We start from the raw sequence: 24,992 nt of genomic DNA, 5'->3' as shown, positions 1-24,992 counted from the left end.
CACGTTTCCGACTTTGATAAAGATCGTATTGTAGCCTATTGCGATTTCGGTTTATCGTATCGCGACATTGCTGCTCACGTTGGTCGAGATCCAATGACTGTTGGCAGAATATAGAATCGGTAGGTTCAGGAGGGTAATACGGAACGCCATGCTGGATCCCAACGACATCGTATCACTAGCAGTCGAGATGACAGGAATCTTATCCGCATGGCTGTAACGAATCTCGATCCCTGAGTCAACAGATGGGGACGTTTGCAAGACGACAACCATCTGCACGAACAGTTCGACGACAACATGGACTATCAGCTCGGAAGCCATGGCTGCGGTTACCCTTGACGCTGCATCACAGACAGGAGCGCCTGCGATGCTCTACTCAACGACGAACCTGGGTGTACGAATGGCAAAACGTCATTTTTTAGGATGAATCCAGGTTCTGTTTACAGCATCATGATGGTCGCATCCGTGTTTGGCGACATCGCGGTGAACGTACATTGGAAGCGCGTATTCGTCATCGCCATACTGGCGTATCACCCGGCGTGATGGTATGGCGTGCCATTGGTTACACGTCTCGGTCACCTCTTGTTCGCCTTGACGGCACTTTGAACAATGGACGTTACATTTCAGATGTGTTACGACACGTGGCTCTACCCTTCATTCGATCCCTGCGAAACCCTGCATTTCAGCAGGATAATGCACGACCGCATGTTGCAGGTCCTGTACGGGCATTTCTGGATACAGAAAATGTTCGACTGCTGCCCTGGCCAGCACATTCTCCAGATCTCTCACCAACTGAAAACGTCTGGTCAATGGTGGCCGAGCAACTGGCTCGTCACAATACGCCAGTCTTGAAGAACTGTGGTATCGTGTTGAAGCTGCATGGGCAGCTGTACCTGTACACGCCATCCACGCTCTGTTTGACTCAATGCCCAGGCGTATCAAGGCCGTTATTACAGCCAGAGGTGGTTGTTCTGGGTACTGATTTCTCAGGATCTATGCACCCAAATTTCGTTAAAATGTATCACATGTCAGGTCTAGTATAATATATTTGTCCAATGAATACCCATTTATCATCTGCATTTCTTCTTGGTGTAGCAATTTTAATGGCCAGTAGTGTATCTTTTCGTCACAAATGTCAAATGTAGAACAAATCTTTCGCTCCCCATCGGAGTGTATGCTGCTACGAAAGTTCGTCAGAGACTGAATTCGAGTTCAGGTTCAAGAATCGAACTTGTATCTGTGTTTCTCTTCATGTAAAATGTTCATACATCTAGAACTATCCACGCTCGTCTTCTCATCTGTCCCCCAGCTTCGTTTACCTCTCTCCCACCTTCCAACCATCATAGCGGCTCTTCGTGATGCATCGATGATTTATTTCAGAGTATAGGATCTTATTTTTAATGTATGTAGTTGCAGAGTGCAAATCCGAGTATCACATGATTTGGCACCAAGTAATCCGAGTAGGAAATGCGATGAAAAAGATTTCATGCGAAACACTGCCAAATGAGTAACGCCTCTTACAAAAGCAATAATTATCTATTTGAGAAATCGAGGACGATCGGTATGGAACATAAATTCCTTAAGTCTGCACGATAATAAACATAATCTGACAAGCTCAAATAGTAGGTGTCGTCTGTCTTGCACCAAGGCACTTCTTTTGCGTCAAATATGCAATTGCACACTTGTCATTGCGCAGAGTCTGATTCGCCAGATTTTTTTATTTTCATTATTTTTTTTTATTTTTCGCTTGTCTGTAAGAGTTTGCTTCTCTATATTTCCTGTGAAACAGGTGCTGTGGCTTGTGAAGTTTTGAGACTCCTCCCTTGCAGCATCACCGCTAAATTTAGAGAGGCTGTAAACATTATTTGCCCATCGTCGACCCGACCCTATTCTACGGGAACACACACCGTGCTGCAGGATTGCTAAATACTCCATTACTTTTCTCTGCACCACATTTCTGTGCTAATTGTGTGCTAAAAATATGTGTTTCGTATCCGCCCGCTCGAATGTAATCCCACAATCCGTCACGCCTGTGTTTACTGAATACCAGATGGCTGAGAAAGGACCCAGTTCCTGGAGATGTTGGGTGTTTTCTCTTCTACTTTTCCAGTAACATCTCTGCAGAGATGTTACTGGACTATTTTGTAACGTACTGTTCATAGCTGATCAGTTCCTATTAAACCAACCTCTCTAAGAATATCATAATTTGTCTCAACGTGAATAGCTGGCGGCAATGTTCAGTTTTCCGAAGCCTATTTCGCGACATTTAAGAGCTCTAAGCGACTTCGTCACTCTTAACACTATACTGGATCAGTTCTAGAGTTTAATTTTAATGGGTGCACTCGTTTATCATATTTGACAAAGGCCATACTCTCTTGTATTTCCAGTATAGTTGACATAACCGTCTTCAGAGATTCAGTACCTGCTTAGATAATTAAGATGATTCTCATTTATTTTTCCATCTCAGTTGCATATTTTTAATTGTGTTTCGATCACTGGGGATCATCTTCAAATCTGAAACAAAGTAAAACTAAATATGTACCATATAATGTTATAGAATACTGGATAATTTTTGCGGTGTTTTTGCTGCGCCTTCTACCTTCTCAATCGGTTCGGTTGTCCTCTGGAAACTTTCCGTTAGAGGTGTTCGAGACACTCAAATTGCAGCGCGTGGGTTCTGTGGCGGCTCCATGTGAGGTGCTGCAAGTGACTTGGTAATAACGTGGACCACATTTAGATTGCTAGATGTACGTCTGTCTCTAAGGGCTCTGTCAGCATGCTGAACAAGAAGTCAAGGTGCTGCGTGGTATTCTGGAATTTTGCGGCGCGGAGCCCCCTGTGAGTTGATGGATTTGTGGCTGATTATTACGAGAGTCTAGTCACTACTTTTTCACTCTGGTAGCCTCTGGCCACGATGTTATTTCTAGTTGGACTTAATCAAAGAAACTGGTGGGAGTTATTGCGCTTATTGTGCAGTCCTCGCTCCCTAGTTACATCTGATATCCGAGTAATGTGTTAAGCGTCCCTTAAAGTTTGAACAGTGTCGTGATCTCAAGCTGGCCGTGATTTGTTAGGTTTTAAATCAGTAGCTATTGTGTGTAACATATAGCACTAATTCGGTCCTTGATTAGCATATAAGTTCCTTCGTTTATATTTTATGTATGTGGGTTTCCTGGGGTAGTAGATTTGTCTCAGATATTTCTACCAAACGTTCTGCTCTGCTGAATGTATTGTAAAGGCCACAATGATGACAGAGGTTTTAAAAAAGAGCAGCCGTTTGCCGCTGGGGCTTGTAGTCAGTTTTAATTATTACTTCGCCGTTCAAGTTCTATGTAATTTGGGGAAGATTAGTTGTAGAAATATCGCTGTTTACTTCCAAGCTATCATTACCGACTGAACCGAGTGCTATGTAAGCCTTAAATGCAGTAAATCGGCTCCTATAGGTAGATAATTTTGAATAGGCTGAGCTCCTGCGATTAATATTATTTTCTATTTGTGTTCTCAGGCTTTAAATTTTAAGACTTGTTCACTAATTGGAGTTACGTAATTGCGTAATTACTGCATTGAATATTGGCACAACACCACTTACAGGATTTAATGATTTGTATTATAACTGCGAGTTCATATTAGGTTGATCAGGTGACAATATTATAACTCGATAATGTCAAATTTTTGTAAGCACAATTATGTTGCTCAGCTCAGGGTTTAACTTGTATATCAAGTGGATCTGTCATTTTATAGTTGTTATTTAAAGTCTTCGAAACTCATTTAAAACTTGACACTTCCTCTTTTGTTGAGCTCTGGTCAGTGTGGAAAATTTGCGGTAACATCTTGGGGTTCACTTGGATCACCATCAGCCTGTTACACTGTTATTTCTTGTAGCATGATGTCATCGGAAAATGTAATATGAAGTATAGAGCATGTTCTGTGAAAGTTAAAAACAGGCTTCTGGGTTTTAAAACTGAAGTTCGAATTTCTGTGTAATAAATTATTTTAGGTACGTACCTTACGACTTCCTCTCTGCTCCTACCATTTCACTTGTGTTGCTTTAGAGTGTCAGGTACGGTACACAATTCTGTTTGTTACAAGTCATCGAAGAAATGCAAAAAAACAATCATTCTCTGTGAAGCCTTACAAAACACCATTTTGGATTATTTGAAGGTGAAAAGCACCGAATTAATGTCTCATTAACCGTGTTTCCCTGATATATCACCTAGTTACTTCTTTTGGTCTTTATGTCAAAGATAAATCATGTCTACAGCTGTTTTCATCTTCAGCGTGCTTTCGAGATAAAAACATCAGTATGAAAAGCAAAGTCTTCACATTTGGTTCGAAAGCATTCAAAACTGTATAAATTTAAAAAGACAAAAAGTTTGAGAAACAGTAAAACGATTTGTAGGATAAAACATTTTGTTTTTCAGTTTTTTGTAACTTAAAAGGTGGCCCATTTGCTAACTAATCGTATTCAAAAAAGAATCTGTAGATTTTCGTGATTGACCTTTACTGCTGTTGCAGGGCTGTCCGTCAGCACCTTATCCTCGATACGTTGAATTGCCTAATTGGATAGACTACTAAAACGTAATAATTTGTCTGACAATCTGAAATTTTATGTTGAAGCTGAAGCACACGGTGTCATAATGTTAATACAGGCCACATGAAATGCATCTAATGGCAGTTCTGATTTATTTTATGTGAAATCCGTGAAGTTTACTGTAGTTAACTCCACCTTGTGAAAACAGTGCGGTATGCACTTCAGCCAATAAAAGACAAACTGTAAGCTAACATTTGAGGAAGTCGAGGTTCGATCACGCTCATAGAGGCTCTTAACGGCGCATTTAACCTGGGTGTCTGGCCCGCACCTGTGCAGCTTTCCGTTCGCTCTAGTTGCATGCAACCGTTCCACGAGGACGCAAAGGGGAACATGTAACGGTGCAAAGTCACGCAAGCGTTTGATTTGCGTGTACTGGTCTCCCCTCCCACACTTAGAGACACGTGCAACAGTGGTGCACCTGACCGGGGCTATCTTGGTTTGGTGAATTGTTTTACTATGGCTCGCTGCTAATTCACTTTTTCGAACGCATTCAAATTTGCCTTTGCAGTAGAACAGCTGAATGGTTTAACGTGAAACATTTGGAATTTGAAGAGGATTATGGTGCGTATCATTGTTTCTGGGTCGTTTGTTCCACGGATTGCAGAGCGAAACGAAATGACTTTCTACAGTACTTTACGAATACGAAAAGCCTGCAGACAACCAAGGCAAACCTGAACAAAATAAAAAGCTTTCGTCCCTACAACCGGCGGATACATAGGGGCCCTTGATATGCTGATTTGGTTCATAGAGATTTTGCACTGACGAGAGCAATTAACCAACACTGTAATCGTGCTTAAAGTTTAAGTAGCTGCTAACGCAGCTGTTTCAGTACTGGAGTACCTACTGTCTGCTGTCCAAAGCCCCAAAATAGGGGGGGGGGGGGGGGATATGTCAGCTCACTTTAAAATATCATGCAACGTCCAACCAGTCTTCTCTACCGTCTGCAGGCTGAACGTACACAAAAGAGTAATTAAAAACTCTAATTACATGCTTTTGACAAAGTAAGATCCTCTCCCTATCCGAAGACATACAACCACCCACCCTTCCACTCACACACCCTCCAATTTTCAAATGTGTGTGAATTCCTAAGGGACCAAACTGCTGAGGTCATCGGTCCCTAGGCATACACACTACTTAAACTAACTTATGCTAAGAACGACACACACACCCATGCCCAAGAGAGGAAGGAAGGGGCCACGCAATGCGTGACATGACGCCTTTAACTCTTTTCCATATCGTTCTAGAGTTCTGCATGTTCAGAAATAAACACACATTCCCATATACACCGATGAGCCAAAACATTATTGCTACCTGCTTAATAGCATGTTGCTGCACTTTTCAAACACAGTACACCAGTGATTCTGCTTAACATGCATTCCACAAATTACGCAATTGTGGTTTACGGGCATACAGGTGGCGCCCAATATGTGTTCAAGTAGGTACAAATCAGGCACATATGCTGGCCAAAATATCAATATATGTTCACTAAAATGCACCTCAAACCACTGTAGTACGATTCTGACCTGACGTGCAGTTTCCCTGCTGGAAGAAGTCATCACCGTAGGGGAAGACTTCAAGCGTGAAGCAATACAGGTGGTTCGTAATAACGTTCACTTAGTTCACAGCTGCTATAATGCCTTCGATTACCACCACAGATCCCATTGAATCCAACTCAATGTATCTCATAGCATAATACTGCCTCACCGACCTGTATCTGTGGCGCGATGGGTGTTTCGTGCAGCCATTCACCTGGATGGCGGCGTGTAAGGACCCAACTGTCAACCTGGTATAACAGGAAATTCAATTCATTCGACAGACGACAAGTTCTTATTGATCCTCGGTGAAAACTCAGTGATGCTGTGCCCACTGCAATCATAACTGACGATGTCCGTTGGGTCAACACAGGAACACGAAGGATTGAATTGGATTGTTTGGGGGGAAGAGACCAAACAGCGAGGTCATCGGTCTCATCAGATTAGGGAAGGAAGTCGGCCGTGACCTTTCAAAGGAACCATCCCAGCATTTGCCTGGAGCGATGTAGGGAAATCACGGAAAACCTAAATCAGGATGGCCGGACGCGGGATTCAACCGTCGTCCTCCCGAATGCGAGTCCAGTGTGCTACCACTGCGCCACCTCGCTCGGTGGAACACGAAAGGGGTCGTATGATGTAGAGCTCCACGTTCAACGATAGCCTCCAAACAGTGTGCTCCGAAAAACTTGTGCATGCACCAGCATTGTTCTTTGTCGTCATATTTGCTACAGATCAGTGCCTATCCTGGCTTACACATGGGCGGGTCTTCCGACCTCTACGTTCTGTAATGAGACGTGGTCGTCCAATACCATACGGCCTACTCCTTGTTTCACTATCCTTCAGCCACTTTCCATATGTGCTCACGACAGTAGTACGCCGAAAGGCGACCAGCTTCGCCATTTCAGAGATTCTCGTTTCCACCAGCAATTCCACAACAATGTGCCCTTTGTCAAAGCCGCTTATATCAGTCGATTTCCGCATTTGTGGTCCTTATCTTCGCTATAATGACTGCCAATTCGTCTCTCTTCCGCTTACATTTTTTCCTTACTACATCAGGTGCACGCAACACCATCGGGAGCCATTCAGCCTCGAGGTGGGTGATCATAATGTTTTGGCTCACCGGTGTATTTGGATTAATGACTGTAAACATGAAGCATCGAGAGTTTTGTTTTCCAGAGAAAGAAATCTCAGTTTAATGTAGTTGCACAGGAAACTCAGCAGAGCCTGGATTACTTTTAGCTTTATGTTAGATTTCGATGCTTTAGATACCTAGAACTGGAACTTTAAGCTTGCCCCGTAAGCCACTGGCGTGGCGTCTCTGCATTTTCATTGCCTGTCAGTGGCCCAGTACGATGAAGTATGACTTCGGGATCACGAGCACAGTTACAAGACAGTATTTCTTGCCGTCTTACCTTTTCTACAACGGTCGCATGTGCATTACATAAAGGTAGGAGAGACCTGTCAAATTGTACCAAGTTTGAGATTTTATTTATTTTAGCCTAAACAGTAAGTTACAAAATCATTTAAAGAATACCATACCTAACTGCAAGATATTGTTCTTGGCATCTGATTTAAAGAATAAAAATTCTGAGAAAATTACACATATTATAGTTAATTTTCTGAACATCTGCAAATGGTAGAAATTAGTAATCTGGTTTCCCAATTTGTACGAGTTTGTGCGTAAGTTGTACCACCCTTATAAGCTATCCTCCTGAGCTTGAAGATTTGTATTAGCCTAAGTTCAAGGAAATGTTTCATATTTCAGTTCTTACATCAGTATCTGCCGGCACTTACAACTTTTCACTTCTTTCCCCACATCTGTAAACTTTCCACAAATTTACATTCTGCGTTTCATACATCTGTTCTTTTTTTTTCATTTGATTTCCCTCACACAACTCGCAGTACCATTCCTGTTTTACGTTTTGTGGTGCGTTCACGCAGGGTCGCCAAAACACTTACTTTTCACGGGTGAAGTTACAGTGAGGTTGCAACCTATGGCTGTACAGGTACGAGCAGCCCATAGTGCCTCGCTTTCACGCATTCCTTTTTATATATTTTGTGACTAAAGCCCTTCTGGCTTGTTAATTATTTTATATGTGACATGTTAGTACTGCCTCCGTCTTTTATTGTTAGTCAGTACTTACACTTTTTATATAAAAATGTCTTTTCCTATAAATTAGTAACTATGTTCTAGGCCATTTTAATTGTTTTAATTCTGATGAAGGCACTCTTAGAAGTGTTGAAACCTGGTGAATAATACTACAAATAATTGTGACCGAGGGCTCATTTATTTGAATTTTACACATTTTTTCTTTTTATGTAAACTGTAGTTCTCGAAATTTATTCCAGTTTCTGGGTAACATCCTGAAACTTCCTTAAATTTGTGTGTGGGACCGAGACTCGAACTCGGGACCTTGGCGTTTGTTACATATCGATAAAAGTATATAACATATTCATAACGGTCTCAGAATGGTAGATGCTCATATTTTCTGCTGAAAAATGATTTTTTGGCACCTATTGACCCAAATCTACCAGTAAAACAGATTTTCAGACCATTTGCTGTAATTCTGGTTTATTTATAAAATCCTCCATTTCGATAGTTTTATTAATCATATCAGAATTTGTTTCATTTTATTCATCTGCTGGCAGCATTGACTTTCAAACGCCTCAGTACGACCTGGTAATGATTTTTTAGCATCGGAAAGTTATTTGATTGGTAAGGTTCTGCACTAAATTTGTTCGATAACAGTTTTTCCTGCATCTGGGCAACTTATTTTATCATCCAAAATGTCCGCCCCACTAGCTAAACTGTAAACGTGTTGGAATGCCACGCACGGGGGCCCGGGTTCGATTCCCGACTGGGTGTTGTGCTGTTACCATCATTTCATCCCCAATGTCGACGCGCAAGTCGCCTAATGTGGCGTCTCAGTCTATAAGACTTGCACTTGGCGGCCGAACTTCCCGCCTGGGAACTCCCGGCCACTTTTTTTTTTTTTAAGAGGTGGAGCCCCTCCACGCCCACACCGGCATGATGGCCAACACAAAAGGTCTACTGCCATCTCTGCATAAGGGTTAGTATTCACTAAAGTGAGGTGTCGCAGGATGTGGGTACTGCGATGTTTGCGTACGTCTGGTTAGGATTAACCATTAATACGCGCTCATCTGGAGATAGATTGGTCGAAATCTGACGAAGGGTAGCGGTTTGAAGGGCAGAGGAAAAAAAGTGCCAAGGCAAGAGCCAAGGGAAAAAAACCTCTGCGAAAGTTAGGTCGGGCGGCAAGAGCAGTAGCGGTTATCTTGCTGCCTGCGATAGGTTGTGCAAGGATAGGCTTTGTTAGTAGTGGGTATCATGCATGTCGATACCTTGACGTTGTGCGCTTGTGCTGCTCGGCGGCTGGCGCTGGGTGCTGGTACAGAGTCCTCGTTCAGCGTCCTGCAACCTGCAACAGTTATGTTTGTTATCGGTCTTGTGTCCGATAGGTCATATACCGGAGGCACAGTGTGAGGGAGTGTTGGGAGATTGTTCGTGCGTCTGTGGGCGAGCTCGTCGGTGTCCCTGCTGTGGCCTGTTGGTCGGCTCTAATAGCAGCTGGTAGTTGCCAGTCAGTATTGCTGAAATGCAGGGGCTTACTGACGTTTGTCTCTGTTTGCGTATGTTAGTTTACCATAGGTGGTTATGCCCTAGCTAGCAGTGTCTTTGGACGCTTGTGTTTCCACCTGTGGTTGTGATCGTAGTTTCCCAGAGTGAGGATGAAAGGATTGTTCGAGTGTCTCGAGTTCCTGTATAGTCGTGTGGCGTGTTTCTTGAATACTTCCTTGATGGTATCAAGGCGGTATTCATGGTGAAGATCCACGGTGCGTGTGTAGCGTGGAGCATTGCTAATGATTCGTAGCACTTTGTTCTGTATGATCTGCAGGCGGCGCAGTCGTGTGGGAGCTGCATATCCCCAGACGGGAGCTGCGTACGTCATCAGAGGTCTAATCAGTGTCGTGTATAAGGACCTCGACACCCTCCTATTCAGTGTGCTTTCCCTGTTGAGCATTGGGTAGAGCTGTTTGAGCCTCGCGTGCGCTCGGTTGGCAACGTATTCGATGTGGTCCCCCCATGTAAGTTTCCGGTCCAGCCAGACACCAAGGTATCTGACTTTCTCTCGGAAACGTATTGGGCGTGTATGTAGTGTTATCGGTCTACAGTGTTGGTGTTTGCGCAGTAGTTTCGGTCTGCGTGTGAACAGAACTGCTTCGCACTTGTCGACGTTTACTTTAATACGCCATCGCTCCAGCCAAGGCTCAGCTGTTCTGAGTGCTGTCTGTATTCGTGAGTTGATGTTCGACGGTTTCCAGTCTTGCGCGAGGATGGCGGTGTCATCCGCGTAGACGGCTAACGTCGTGTTTCGTGTCGCTGGGTAGTCATTAATGTACAGGTTAAACAAGATGGGCCCCAGGATGCTTCCTTGGGGTACTCCAGCTTGGATACCGTGTTGTGTTGATTGTTTATCCTGCACGTTAGTGTTGAAACTTCTGTTCGTGAGATATGAGTGTATGAGACGTACGAGTCCGTCCGGGAAACCAGCTTCGCTTAGTTTGCGTATGAGTCCGTTGTGCCAGAGACGATCGAAAGCCTTTTCGATGTCTAGGAACACGGCCCCTGTGGCTTTGTTCATGTTGTAGCCGTGTGTTATACGCTCATTTCAATTTTTTTTTTTATCCAAAATGTAATTTTTACTGGACAGCGGAGGGTGCGCTGATTTGCTATGTTACGTCACAGAGTAATACGGGTTCCAAGTTATAAAATTTTTAACGGAGTTCAACCACCTTGACGTAAAGATAGGCTGGTTACGCCACGATTAGCGGCGGACCAGGAAGCACGGTGATGCAAGACAGACGGGCAGCACAGTCTGCAACTCTGCAGTAGCTGAGTGAGGGAGAGCACACGCAGCGCGAGAACAAGGACAGCGACTAAACGAAATACACTCCTGGAAATTGAAATAAGAACACCGTGAATTCATTGTCCCAGGAAGGGGAAACTTTATTGACACATTCCTGGGGTCAGATACATCACATGATCACACTGACAGAACCACAGGCACATAGACACAGGCAACAGAGCATGCACAATGTCGGCACTAGTACAGTATATATCCACCTTTCGCAGCAATGCAGGCTGCTATTCTCCCATGGAGACGATCGTAGAGATGCTGGATGTAGTCCTGTGGAACGGCTTGCCATGCCATTTCCACCTGGCGCCTCAGTTGGACCAGCGTTCGTGCTGGACGTGCAGACCGCGTGAGACGAGACTTCATCCAGTCCCAAACATGCTCAATGGGGGACAGATCCGGAGATCTTGCTGGCCAGGGTAGTTGACTTACACCTTCTAGAGCACGTTGGGTGGCACGGGATACATGCGGACGTGCATTGTCCTGTAGGAACAGCAAGTTCCCTTGCCGGTCTAGGAATGGTAGAACGATGGGTTCGATGACGGTTTGGATGTACCGTGCACTATTCAGTGTCCCCTCGACGATCACCAGTGGTGTACGGCCAGTGTAGGAGATCGCTCCCCACACCATGATGCCGGGTGTTGGGCCTGTGTGCCTCGGTCGTATGCAGTCCTGATTGTGGCGCTCACCTGCACGGCGCCAAACACGCATACGACCATCATTGGCACCAAGGCAGAAGCGACTCTCATCGCCGAAGACGACACGTCTCCATTCGTCCCTCCATTCACGCCTGTCGCGACACCACTGGAGGCGGGCTGCACGATGTTGGGGCGTGAGCGGAAGACGGCCTAACGGTGTGCGGGACCGTAGCCCAGCTTCATGGAGACGGTTGCGAATGGTCCTCGCCGATACCCCAGGAGCAACAGTGTCCCTAATTTGCTGGGAAGTGGCGGTGCGGTCCCCTACGGCACTGCGTAGGATCCTACGGTCTTGGCGTGCATCCGTGCGTCGCTGCGGTCCGGTCCCAGGTCGACGGGCACGTGCACCTTCCGCCGACCACTGGCGACAACATCGATGTACTGTGGAGACCTCACGCCCCACGTGTTGAGCAATTCGGCGGTACGTCCACCCGGCCTCCCGCATGCCCACTATACGCCCTCGCTCAAAGTCCGTCAACTGCACATACGGTTCACGTCCACGCTGTCGCGGCATGCTACCAGTGTTAAAGACTGCGATGGAGCTCCGTATGCCACGGCAAACTGGCTGACACTGACGGCGGGGGTGCACAAATGCTGCGCAGCTAGCGCCATTCGACGGCCAACACCGCGGTTCCTGGTGTGTCCGCTGTGCCGTGCGTGTGATCATTGCTTGTACAGCCCTCTCGCAGTGTCCGGAGCAAGTATGGTGGGTCTGACACACCGGTGTCAATGTGTTCTTTTTTCCATTTCCAGGAGTGTAAAACGCAAGCTCGTTCTGGCGGCGGGATGCCGCAAGAAGTAATAGCGACGGCTAGGGAAAACATTCATAGACCGATTTAACTAGCTGCTAAGAGAGAATTAAAGCAAGGGTAGAAGAATAACGAGGCCACACGCGATCATCGCTTGTAAAGCGCACTTCATAGAACTGCGGAGAGCTCTTTAAATACCGGAACCCCAGTTCCACATAAAGGAGAACGGTTCAGGTCAGTGAGAGCGATGGAGTTCGTGTCGATGACATCCCGTTCCATGACCACGTTGTTTTAGTAAGTCTTGCCTCAGATCAACCAGCCGTGGAAATGGTTCAAATGGCTCTGAACACTATGGGACTTAACATCTGAGGTCATCAGTCCCCTAGAACTTAGAACTACTTAAACCTAACTAACCTAAGGACATCACACACATCCACGCCCGAGGCAGGATTCGAACCTGCGACTGTAGCGGTCGCACTGTTCCAGGCTGAAGCGCCTAGAACCGGTCGGCCACACTGGCCGGCAAGCCAGCCGTGGAGTGTCGTAGAGCTGAACTCCACTGATGAACTTCATGCTGTGTCACACCAACCACTACTGATGGGAGAGCTGATCAACTACCAGCAGCAGTGCAGTACCAGGTGCTGGACTCTCTGAGAGTGGGACGGAAGACGACGACCAGGCGGGCAGTACTGGCTTCAATGGTTCAAAATGGTTCAAATGGCTCTGAGCACTATGGGACTTAACATCTGTGGTCATCAGTCCCCTAGAACCTAAACCTACTTAAACCTAACTAACCTAAAGACATCACACACATCCATTCCCGAGGCAGGATTCGAACCTGCGACCGTAGCGGTAACGCGGTTCCATACTGACGCGCCTAGAACCGCACGGCCACATCGGCCGGCTGGCTTAAATGCCTGCCGCCTACATCACAGCGGGGATGAGGTGCTCCAGGGGAGAAAAGGCTCGAGTGGGATCGAGTCCACTCTTATTTTTGATGGATTTTTTATTTTTCCAAATGCATCCCTAGGTTTGTGCTAAGCCATAGGCGTGTGAAAAACGTGTTTTGGTGTCTTAAATGTAGCATTCTAAAATTTTCCAAAAATTATATTGCTATATTACAGTTTGATAACATTTTTTGACATTTTCGAAAACTTCGTCATATCAGATCTGATGCGAAAAATTACTCAAACTATAATTTTTTGTAAGCCATTTGATGACTCTCGATCTTCCACCGTAATCGAGTCCATCAACATGGGATGGAAAATATGAGGTAGCCAAGGAGGTGGAAACGTGGGTTCTTCTATGCCAAGACTGCTTGGTAGCTACAATAGGAGAAGGCAATTAATTAGCGGGAGTACAAATTAAAAAGTATTTATTACTTATGTTATATTATGTTAACCGGGGACCTAGAAACGACGGAGAGGCTCCTTCCCCTCCGCAGCCGCAGTGGTCCGCAACCCCACGACGACTACCGCAGTCCACTTCACCCCTCCGTCGCCCCACACCGAACCCAGGGTTATTGTGCGGTTCGGCCCCCGGTGGACCCCCCAGGGAACGTCTCGCACCAGACGAGTGTAACCTCTACGTTTGCGTGGTAGAGTAATGGTGGTGTACGCGTACGTGGAGAAATTGTTTCCGCAGCAATCGCCGACATTGTGTAGCTGGGGCGGAATAAGGGGAACCAGCCCGCATTTGCCGAGGCAGATGGAAAACCGCCTAAAAACCATTCACAGACTGGCCGGCTCACCGGACCTCGACAAAAAAAACCGCCGGGCGTATTCGTGCCGGGGACCGGCGCTCCTTCCCGCCCAGAAAGCCGTGCGTTATTTTTTTTATTTTTAAAATTTCATTTTGATCGTTTTCGTTCCTTGCATGTGATCAGGGTGGACGTCGCAAGACACCCTTTTAAGGTCGTTGATGATCTATTAACTCAGTTTTTTTTTTTCCAGAGGACAGCTATCCCTCTGACCGAACACGCTGAGCTACCGTGCCGGCTGCGTTAGACCGCACGGCCAATCGGGCGGGCTGTATTTATTCCTTAACTTTGCTGTAGTCCATGATCAGTTGGTTCACAATTATAGAAGACGCGACTAGACTAAGCGTCTGTCGAATGACATAATTTACAGGTCGCAAATCTTGCAGTGACGAATTAATCTCTCGTAATCTTGAATGTCGAATCCGGTGAATTTGAAGACTAATTTGGGACGGAGCTACAAAGACTTGATGGCAGCAATGACTGAGCTGCGGACGGTGACTATCATCGGCGCTGGCTGACCACTGAGCGCGGCTACGAACTGTAGACTGGCGCAACTGCACTACTCTCCTGCTGCACATGAAGTGGCCTAGCGGAGGCTCACGGCGAGCGTAAGTACTGCGACTGGCTGTGTACCCTGGCTAACACAGCCGTTCTTCTGTTCCGTTTATCGAGAGAACCGCATCCGGCGGATCGATCTCTCAGGTGGCGGTGTGGTCGTATGACTGATGACATCACACCCTTAAATTTCGGGCATGCAGCCGCGCAAATATTACTTCTTCCGCTGATATTTCGGCCGCGTACTGTTCGACCACCACCAAAGACAATCGCGACTCACTCTGAGGATGGCCGGACGGTACGCGTCCAAAATATCTGTGGAAGAAGTAACATTTGCGCGGCTGCCATCCTCAAAGGTAATCGCGAGAAATAAAAAATGCACATTGAAACGTCCCCTTAGAAAAATTAATGAATTACTGTGCTGATAAACCTCTTACGTTATTTGATTTTCAAACAGCTGAGCAGAACTGAACGTACTCAGACATGCGCTCTTTACTTGTTCTGATCAACACTAAACTGACACACAATATTTTTAGCGCAACGCAATCTGACTTTCAGTAATCCCTACAAAAGAATGGCCCTGACTAACATTAACCTATACCTTTCACAAATCACTTACCTCACAAAAATCTTCGTTACTCGAACTGCTGCAATACAGCGAGCGCCACTACTGCCAGCTAAATAAAAGATTCAAACTACTGAAGGCACTAACTACTGATAGGCATAGTTAGCAAATGAAAGATTTTGATAGAGAACAAACAATGTATTTACCTTAATGGTGTTCAAAAGTCGTAATATATATAGCAGTTCATGGCATTCAGTCTTACAAATTTACTGTCTCTGATGGACACACATCCAGATCATCCGCTCTCAAACCTCCGCCATTTCTCTCCCCACATCCACCACTGCTGGCGGCTCACCTCCAACTGCGCAACGCTACGCGCTGTTAACAGCCAACTGCCCAACACTACAATAGCATATACTCCAACAATGCAAACCAACCACAGCCTTCACACAGCACAGCCAGTGTTTTTCATATAGAGCGCTACATGGCGTTACCAACATAAAAACCTAAACAGCGTACTTACATAGCCACCATGTTCCCCACAAAAAAATTTACAAATTGTTTTGGGCAGTGGCCAATATATATTTCTTAAAATTTTTCATAATTACAATAACAGTGTTCAAAAGTCATAATATATATAGCAGTTCATGGCATCCAGACTTACAAATTTACTGTCTGTGATGGACACACATCCAGATCATCCGCTCTCAAAACTCCGCCATTTCTCTCCCCACATCCACCACTGCTGGCGGCTCATCTCCAACTGCGCAACGCTACGCGCTGTTAACAGCCAACTGCCCAACACTACAATAGCATATACTCCAACAATGCTAACCTACCACAGACTGCACGCATCACAGTCGTTGATTTTCATATAGAGCGCTACGTGGCGTTACCAACATAAAAACCTAAACAGCCTACTTGCAACATCTTATTTTTTGGTTTATGGTAATCGAATGTGTCGATTGGTTTTGGCCGTAGTGCTATGAGTCAAAAATTTTGGCCGTAGGCTCTCGTAGTGTTACCGCTACCGTTGCGACGTGAGGCCAGAGAGCGACTGGGCGGCTCCTGGTTCACCACCGTGCTTAGCGAAGCTGACGGCCGGCCGCGTGTGTACACAGACAGGCAGGGCCGCCCACGCGTCGTCACTTGCAGCTGACGCTCAGCTGACGCGCGGCGCTGCACGCCGGCCGTTTGTTTGGGCTCGGTCGCGGGCCGCACGCTATATTTCTGCCGCGCAGAGTCAACACGGCCCGGCGCTACTGATTTGTCGCTAACAGAAGCTAGCCACGGGCGGCCACGAATAGCGAGCCTCGACAGCCTCCCACAGACGCGAGTCGCGTACGCTTCCGCACGGACGGCGCGTCGGCTCACCGGTCAGTTTTCGTCAGTCCTTGTGATGCAACTGCCGAAGGCTGCTGTTGACTCATAGGCCAAGTATCTTGGGACGCTACCTCATTCCCTCTCATCCAAACCTGGGATGGTTCCAATAACGGAGACGCTAACTATATTCTGCTTAGCGAGACAGGCAGCTGTGCCTCTTCGGACTCCTAACGACAAAGTAATGGTTTATCCATCAAAAGTAGAAGTAAAAACTTCCAACATAAGGTGGCTAAATACAACTTTATTGTCCGCAGCTCGTGGCCGTGCGGTAGCGTTCTCGCTTCCCACGCCCGGGTTCCCGGGTTCGATTCCCGGCGGGGTCAGGGTTTTTCTCTGCCTCGTGATGACTGGGTGTTGTGTGATGTTCTTAGGTTAGTTAGGTTTAAGTAGTTCTAAGTTCTAGGGGACTGATGACCATAGATGTTAAGTCCCATAGTGCTCAGAGCCATTTTACAACTTTATTTTGATGACTGTTTCAGCAATCTAAGTTGCCATTACTGGATGTTATGCAGACGCACTAAGGTTACATGCATACGGTCCAATGATGGCCGAGACCGATCATTAAAACCTACATCTAAATATGCTTTTACACAATAAAGTGCCTGGCAGAGGGTTCAATGAACCACCTTCATGCTGTCTCTCTACCGCTCCACTCTCGAACGGCACGCAGGAAAAACGAACACTTAAATTTTTCCGTGCGAGCCCTGATTACTCTTATTTTACTGTGATGATTATTTCTCCGTGTGTAGGTGGGTGTCAACAGAATCGGAGAAGAAAACTGGTGATTGAAATTTCATGAGAAGATCCCGTCGCAACGAAAAACGCCTTTCGTTTAATGATTGAAACTCCAATTCACGTATCATGTCTGTGACACTATCTTCCCTATTTCGCGATAATAAAGCTGTAGTTGGTGACCTTGACTGAAGTTTTTACTTCTGTATTTCATTTTATTATAGATCGCCTCCGTATCTGAATGTCAAGCACCATGCAGTGAGTCCAAAAAGTATTCGTCTACCTGCATATCTTCTAGAAAACAAAGTCTGTGTAACATGAAAAGAAATGTATACAAAATATAAAGAGCCAGTTATGTAAGAAGTCATGTAAGAAGTACCTCGGTAAGCCTTTTTTGTTGAAAAACAAGAGAAGAAACACATCCAAATCGACAGCAAGGTTAACAAAATAGAAAATGTCATCCAAGAGCTAGTTCATAAAGTATTCGTCCACCATCTGAAAATGCCGAAATTCTGCGCACACTGCCGAGCGGTCTTAGGCGCTGCAGTCATGGACTGTGCGGCTGGTACCGGTGGAGGTTCGAGTCCTCCCTCGGGCATGGCTGTGTATGTTTCTCCTTAGGATAATTTAGATAGTGTGTAAGCTTAGCGACTGATGACCTTAGCAGTTAAGTCCCATAAGATTTCACACACTTTTGAACATTATTTTTTGCGAGCAGTGATTACACTATAACGCTGACAAACGGCACACAATAGAGTCAACTTTACGCGGCCCCATCCTATCGCCTGTTGTGGTTCTGAACGGCGCCGATACAGTGCAATTAGCGCCATGGGCCGTAAGGGTAGTGAGACGACGCTGAAAGAAAGGAAACTTATCATGCGCTTACATAATGAGTGTAAATCTTCTTACGAATTTGCTACGGTAGTCGGGAGACCGAGATCGACTGTTCAATGACAATAGATCGATTTTGCGCAACAAAATCATTAAGAAACCAACCACGTACCGGAAGCTCTCACACTTTGACTGATGCAGACGTGAGATTTATCATGAGGGAAATGAAGAAGAAACCTAAAATCAGCGCCCCTAAGTTGGCTGGGGATTTAGAGTCTAGGGGAAAGAAGGTATGTCCCAACACAATCAGAAATACCTTCAAAACGTATGGGTATCACGGCCGTGTAGCGAGCAACAAATTTTGGATCAGTGAACAGAATCGAAAGACACGTCTTCATTTTGCGATGGGACATAGATTCAAAACGGAAGACTTCTGGAATAGAGTAATATTTTCTGATGAGAGTAAATATAACGTATACGGTTCGGGTGGCAGGCGAATGGTGTGGCGTAAGAAGAATGCGGAAATATTGCCACGCAATCTAGTGCCAACTGTTAAACACAGTGGTTGCTCCCTGATGGTGTGGGGCTGTATGAGTGCTGCAGGTGTTGGAAAATTGCATTTCATAGAAGGAACAATTGATCACCAAATGTATATCAACATTTTAAAGGACAACCTGAATCCTAGCGCCGAAAAATTAAGATCTGCAAGTAAATTACATTTCTCAACAAGATACCGACCCAAAGCATACGGCTCTAAATACAAGGCTGTGACTCCTGTACAATACCCCAAAAAAACTTAACACCCCTCTTCAGAACCCAGACATTAATCCTTCGGAAAGTACTCAAGATAGCAACAGGAGAAGAGACATTTCTTAAAAGAAGCACTAAAAGACGAATGGGACAAAATTCCAGCCTCTCTGACGGCAAACCTGGTCGATGCCCAGACGACTACAAGCAGCAATAGCTGCAAATGGAAACCCCACTAAATATTAATTTTTGTAATTGAAATCATATTTTGAGATTGTAAATTAAAAAAAATGAGAGGACGAATACTTTTTGAAGTAGCCCCTGAATAAATTCTCCATTTTGTCAAATTTGTTATAGCTATGGATGTATTTATTCCCTTGTCTATCAATAAAAATGACTTAGCAAGGTTCGTTGCACATGACTGGATGTTCACATTTGATGTTCCCTTCCTTTCACGTGACATGTACTTAGTTATTTTTTTAAAAAATTACGGCTAGACGAATATTTTTGGCATCACTGTAACTACGTAGCCTTCTGCGGCCGGTGTTATGGTGATTAAAAATCTTCTGGGTATTGCACCGCCTCATTGTATAAAATAATTTAATTATAAACTGTAAAACCAACGTTTCGACCATATTACAACGGCCTCGTTCAAAACAAGACTGGTTTTGGCGGAGGAAAGATGGCTGTAGTTACTGCAGGCGATAGGTGTGAATACGACATATTTTTGAAAGTTTTGGACATTGACACCGACTGTCTGCAATACATAGTGTCGCCATTCATCTATCAGCCGGCCAGGGTGGGCCAGCCGGCACGGTAGCTCAGCGTGTTCGGTCAAGGAGCGGCTTGGCCTCTGTAATAAAAAAACTGAGTGGAAGGATCAACAAACGAACTTGACCGGATGTCATGTCCCGTCCGCAACGAACAAACACAACGATCAACAACGAACAAAGTGGAGGGGAAAAAAAAGCTGTTCTAGGCGCTACAGTCTGGAACTGTGCGACCGCTACGGTCGCAGGTTCGAATCCTGCCTCGGGCATGGATGTGTGTGCTGCCCTTAGGGTAGTTAGGTTTAAGTAGTTCTAAGTTCTAGGGGACTGATAACCTCAGATGTTAAGTCCCATAGTGCTCAGAGCCATTTGAACCATTTTTCATCTATCAAAACTAGTCTCGCCTTGAGGAAGACCGTTGTAATACGGTAGAAATTTGGTTTTACAGTTTATAGTTGAACTGATTTATACAGTGATGTAGTACAGCACCCAGAACTATTTTGATCAACAAATACGAATTGTTTAGCAATTTGTTTCCAATTATTACACATAAAGAATGATTGCAGCGGTGACGCTACAAACTTACAGGGATGCTAGAGGTGCATGTATCAACGTAGCGTAAGTGACCCTGGTCTGGAAGCGACCGAGACGGAAGTTATAAGTGAAACTCGTCCTCATATCTCTGACTGTGGAATACATGCACCGGACACTGTTTTTGCTAAGAATGTAGACTAGGCCATATACACTCCTGGAAACGGAAAAAAGAACACATTGACACCGGTGTGTCAGACCCACCATACTTGCTCCGGACACTGCGAGAGGGCTGTACAAGCAATCATCACACGCACGGCACAGCGGACTCACCAGGAACCGCGGTGTTGGCCGTCGAATGGCGCTAGCTGCGCAGCATTTGTGCACCGCCGCCGTCAGTGTCAGCCAGTTTGCCGTGGCATACGGAGCTCCATCGCAGTCTTTAACACTGGTAGCATGCCGCGACAGCGTGGACGTGAACCGTATGTGCACTTGACGGACTTTGAGCGAGGGCGTATAGTGGGCATGCGGGAGGCCGGGTGGACGTACCGCCGAATTGCTCAACACGTGGGGCGTGAGGTCTCCACAGTACATCGATGTTGTCGCCAGTGGTCGGCGGAAGGTGCACGTGCCCGTCGACCTGGGACCGGACCGCAGCGACGCACGGATGCACGCCAAGACCGTAGGATCCTACGCAGTGCCGTAGGGGACCGCACCGCCACCTCCCAGCAAATTAGGGACACTGTTGCTCCTGGGGTATCGGCGAGGACCATTCGCAACCGTCTCCATGAAGCTGGGCTACGGTCCCGCACACCGTTAGGCCGTCTTCCGCTCACGCCCCAACATCGTGCAGCCCGCCTCCAGTGGTGTCGCGACAGGCGTGAATGGAGGGACGAATGGAGACGTGTCGTCTTCAGCGATGAGAGTCGCTTCTGCCTTGGTGCCAATGATGGTCGTATGCGTGTTTGGCGCCGTGCAGCTGAGCGCCACAATCAGGACTGCATACGACCGAGGCACACAGGGCCAACACCCGGCATCATGGTATGGGGAGCGATCTCCTACACTGGCCGTACACCACTGGTGATCGTCGAGGGGACACTGAATAGTGCACGGTACATCCAAACCGTCATCGAACCCATCGTTCTACCATTCCTAGACCGGCAAGGGAACTTGCTGTTCCAACAGGACAATGCACGTCCGCATGTATCCCGTGCCACCCAACGTGCTCTAGAAGGTGTAAGTCAACTACCCTGGCCAGCAAGATCTCCGGATCTGTCCCCCATTGAGCATGTTTGGGACTGGATGAAGCGTCGTCTCACGCGGTCTGCACGTCCAGCACGAACGCTGGTCCAACTGAGGCGCCAGGTGGAAATGGCATGGCAAGCCGTTCCACAGGACTACATCCAGCATCTCTACGATCGTCTCCATGGGAGAATATCAGCCTGCATTGCTGCGAAAGGTGGATATACACTGTACTAGTGCCGACATTGTGCATGCTCTGTTGCCTGTGTCTATGTGCCTGTGGTTCTGTCAGTGTGATCATGTGATGTATCTGACCCCAGGAATGTGTCAATAAAGTTTCCCCTTCCTGGGACAATGAATTCACGGTGTTCTTATTTCAATTTCCAGGAGTGTAGAAGTTGAGACAGCAGCTCTAGTAATCCAAAGCAAATGTCATTCTGTCTACTCACATGAGCCGTCCTGGTTTACAGTGTCTCTATTGTAGTAGGCTGCATTCAGTGTTTGAAGTACTCATGTCGATCAGCCCTAACCAAATGGAGTTGTACCCGAAGACGGAACTTTCAACCGTGATTCTCCAGCATGAGCAAGTAAATACACGTAGCAGAGAAGCGGAAAGGTTCTACAGGATCAAATATCCCTGTAGAAGACGTCCGGCTCACTCCAAGACTGTTCCAACGATTAAGTGAAACAGGGCAGCTGGTACCACAGTATAACGACCGAGGAGGACGACGACCTACATGGACTCACGACTTAGAAGATGCGCTGTTTGCTCGTGTAGATGATGTTCCTGTAGTCAGTACTCGGTTCGTTGCACTGAAATGAATATTTCGCAGAGTACTGTTTGGCGAGTACTAAGGGAAATGCGGCTAGACCGCTGCCATCCACAGAAAGTTCATGCTATGTCTCCTGCTGATTTCGGACCTCATGTTGTGTTCAGTTAATGACAGCGACTTACAGTCAATTCTCACTTTCCCGCGTAAGTACTCTACATGGATGAATCCCGTTTCACCACAGGCGGAATCCTGAGCAATCTCAATAGTCGTGCCGCGCGGGATTAGCCGAGCGGTCTCAGGCGCTGCAGTCATGCATGGACTGTGCGGCTGGTCCAACCGGAGGTTCGAGTCCTCCTTCGGGCATGGGTGTGTGTGTTTGTCCTTAGGATGATTTAGGTTAAGTAGTGTGCAAGCTTAGGGACTGATGACCTTAGCAGTTAAGTCCCATAAGATTTCACACATATTTGAACATTTTTTCAATAGTCGTATAGGCTACGATGAGATTTCTCACGCTACAATTATGAAAAGCCATCAACACAGATTACGTCAACTTTTGGACAGGAATAGTCAATGAATACATGACAGTTCCTTTTCCTCCCCACTTAAATGCACCACGGTACAAAGTCTTTATGACAGATATAATACCAGTGTTTCTGGGACAGCCACTTGTTATTTGTCAATGGATGTAGTTCCAACATGATGGAGCCCCACTCCACTTTGGACTGAAGGCTTTGTGAACACCTAGATCAGTCACACTGTGAAAATTGCATAGGCAGCACCTTCACCTGAACTTACTCCACTTGATTTCATCTTGTTGGGCCATACGAAAAGTCTTGTGTACGAGACGCCACTCGAGATTCAAGAGGATATACAGGGGATATTAGAATTGTGTGCAATAGTGATTTTCTGTACTGACAATGGAGGACGCCACTTTGGCCTATCAAATGGGGGACGCGATATTGACACATGCGCGAGTGAAACGGCAAAGGGTTCCTCTGACACCCAGCAGTTCACACTCGGTCCAAATGGTTCAAATAGCTCTAAACACTACGGGAGTTAACATCGAAAGTCATCAGTCCCCTAGACTTAGGACTACTTAAACGTAACTAACCTAAGGACATCACACACATCCATGCCCGAGGTAGGATTCGAACCTGTGACCGTAGCAGCAGCCCGGTTCTGGACTGAAACGCCTGGAACCGCTCGAAACACACTCGGTGCTAACCACGCACCTCTGTTGAGCACTTAAAAATGTACCTGTACAGAGACAGCCAGTCATTTATTCCTAGGTGCCAATGTGACAGGCAACAATTTTGACCCCTCCGAGCTGAGCAGCACTTCGTTGTTGAACTATCGTCTCTTGGTCACTTGCGAAATCTGAGAGATGTCGATGCCTGTCACGTCGGCACCTAGGAAATAACTACTGGCTGTCTCTGTACAGGAGCATTCGTAAAGTGCCCAACAAAAATCTAAGGGTGGCACCAAGGGTGTTGCCGAACTGTACTGTTTTAGAGGAATCCTTTGCCGTTTTATTAACGCATTGTCCACCCCCCCCCCCACCCCCTATGATCACGTCACTGGAGTGAGCGTAAAAAAACTGGAAAAGACACACTCTTTTCTGTTTTGGACCGTGTTCAAATTTCGTCGAATGAATTTAACAGTCCCCAGTGGTTCCAGCCTGTAGACCAAAAATAGCTGTCGCACTACACTCCAAAGGGCTACGATCACGTTCCGTGACGTTGCAGGTCCAACACGTCACACGGGTTTAACCGCCACTGAGTGTCGGAGAGGGGGGGGAGGGGAGGGTGGAGTGAGAGAGGGTGCTAGAAGTGTCAAAGGCTGTCTGTCTATATGCCCTCCTGTTCCTCATCCATTGTCCTTTCTAATAGAGAAATGTGTGGTAATCAACGGCCCAACGGAAGGGGTGGATACATAGACGACCTATATGCCACCTCGTGAGGTCCTTCCGTGTCGATAGTGAGCGGCTATTTTCCTCGCCCACCCATAATAAAGCAAATGATTTCAAAGCTGGGCGTCACAACTCTATCTCCATCGCAGAGGCGTCAAAAGAAAAGGTAAGAAGGGTGTGACAGCCTTCCCACCTTTTGAGACATTGGGCAGAATTGTGGTGAAAAATGTGCCAGTGTGACATCAGTAACCTACCTTACACCTCGCATGAACTTCTGAGCTGCATCAACCTGTAAATATTCTAGCAGCGCCACCCCGAATTCTACGTCCGTTGTCATGACTTCTTGATAATGGCTCCAAACATTTGAAAAAATCAGAATTAGCTACCTGCGCCCCTTTTTATAGATGTATTGCATTTTCTCACAAGGCTTCCATTCCCCATTTCCAAATACTTATTTTACGTGACCATTCTACTTGAATGAATTGCCCCTAAATTCATGAATGAAGTTCGCCGCTAATTTTGTAATTAGAAACTATCAGGTCCTTCCTCTATTTTACAACATATTTTAAAATAGCTTCTTTTAGTATGCCCAGAGGAAATTTTTTCCACAGTTTTACGCAAGTCCTTACGTTTGTGCAATGATGATACTTTTCTCTACTCAGCAGCATCGCCGCTGAACAATCTTATAAGT

This window comes from Schistocerca cancellata, chromosome 7, assembly GCF_023864275.1.
Source record: "Schistocerca cancellata isolate TAMUIC-IGC-003103 chromosome 7, iqSchCanc2.1, whole genome shotgun sequence".
NCBI lineage: Eukaryota > Metazoa > Arthropoda > Insecta > Orthoptera > Acrididae > Schistocerca > Schistocerca cancellata.
Note: the sequence above shows the minus strand (reverse complement) of the source record.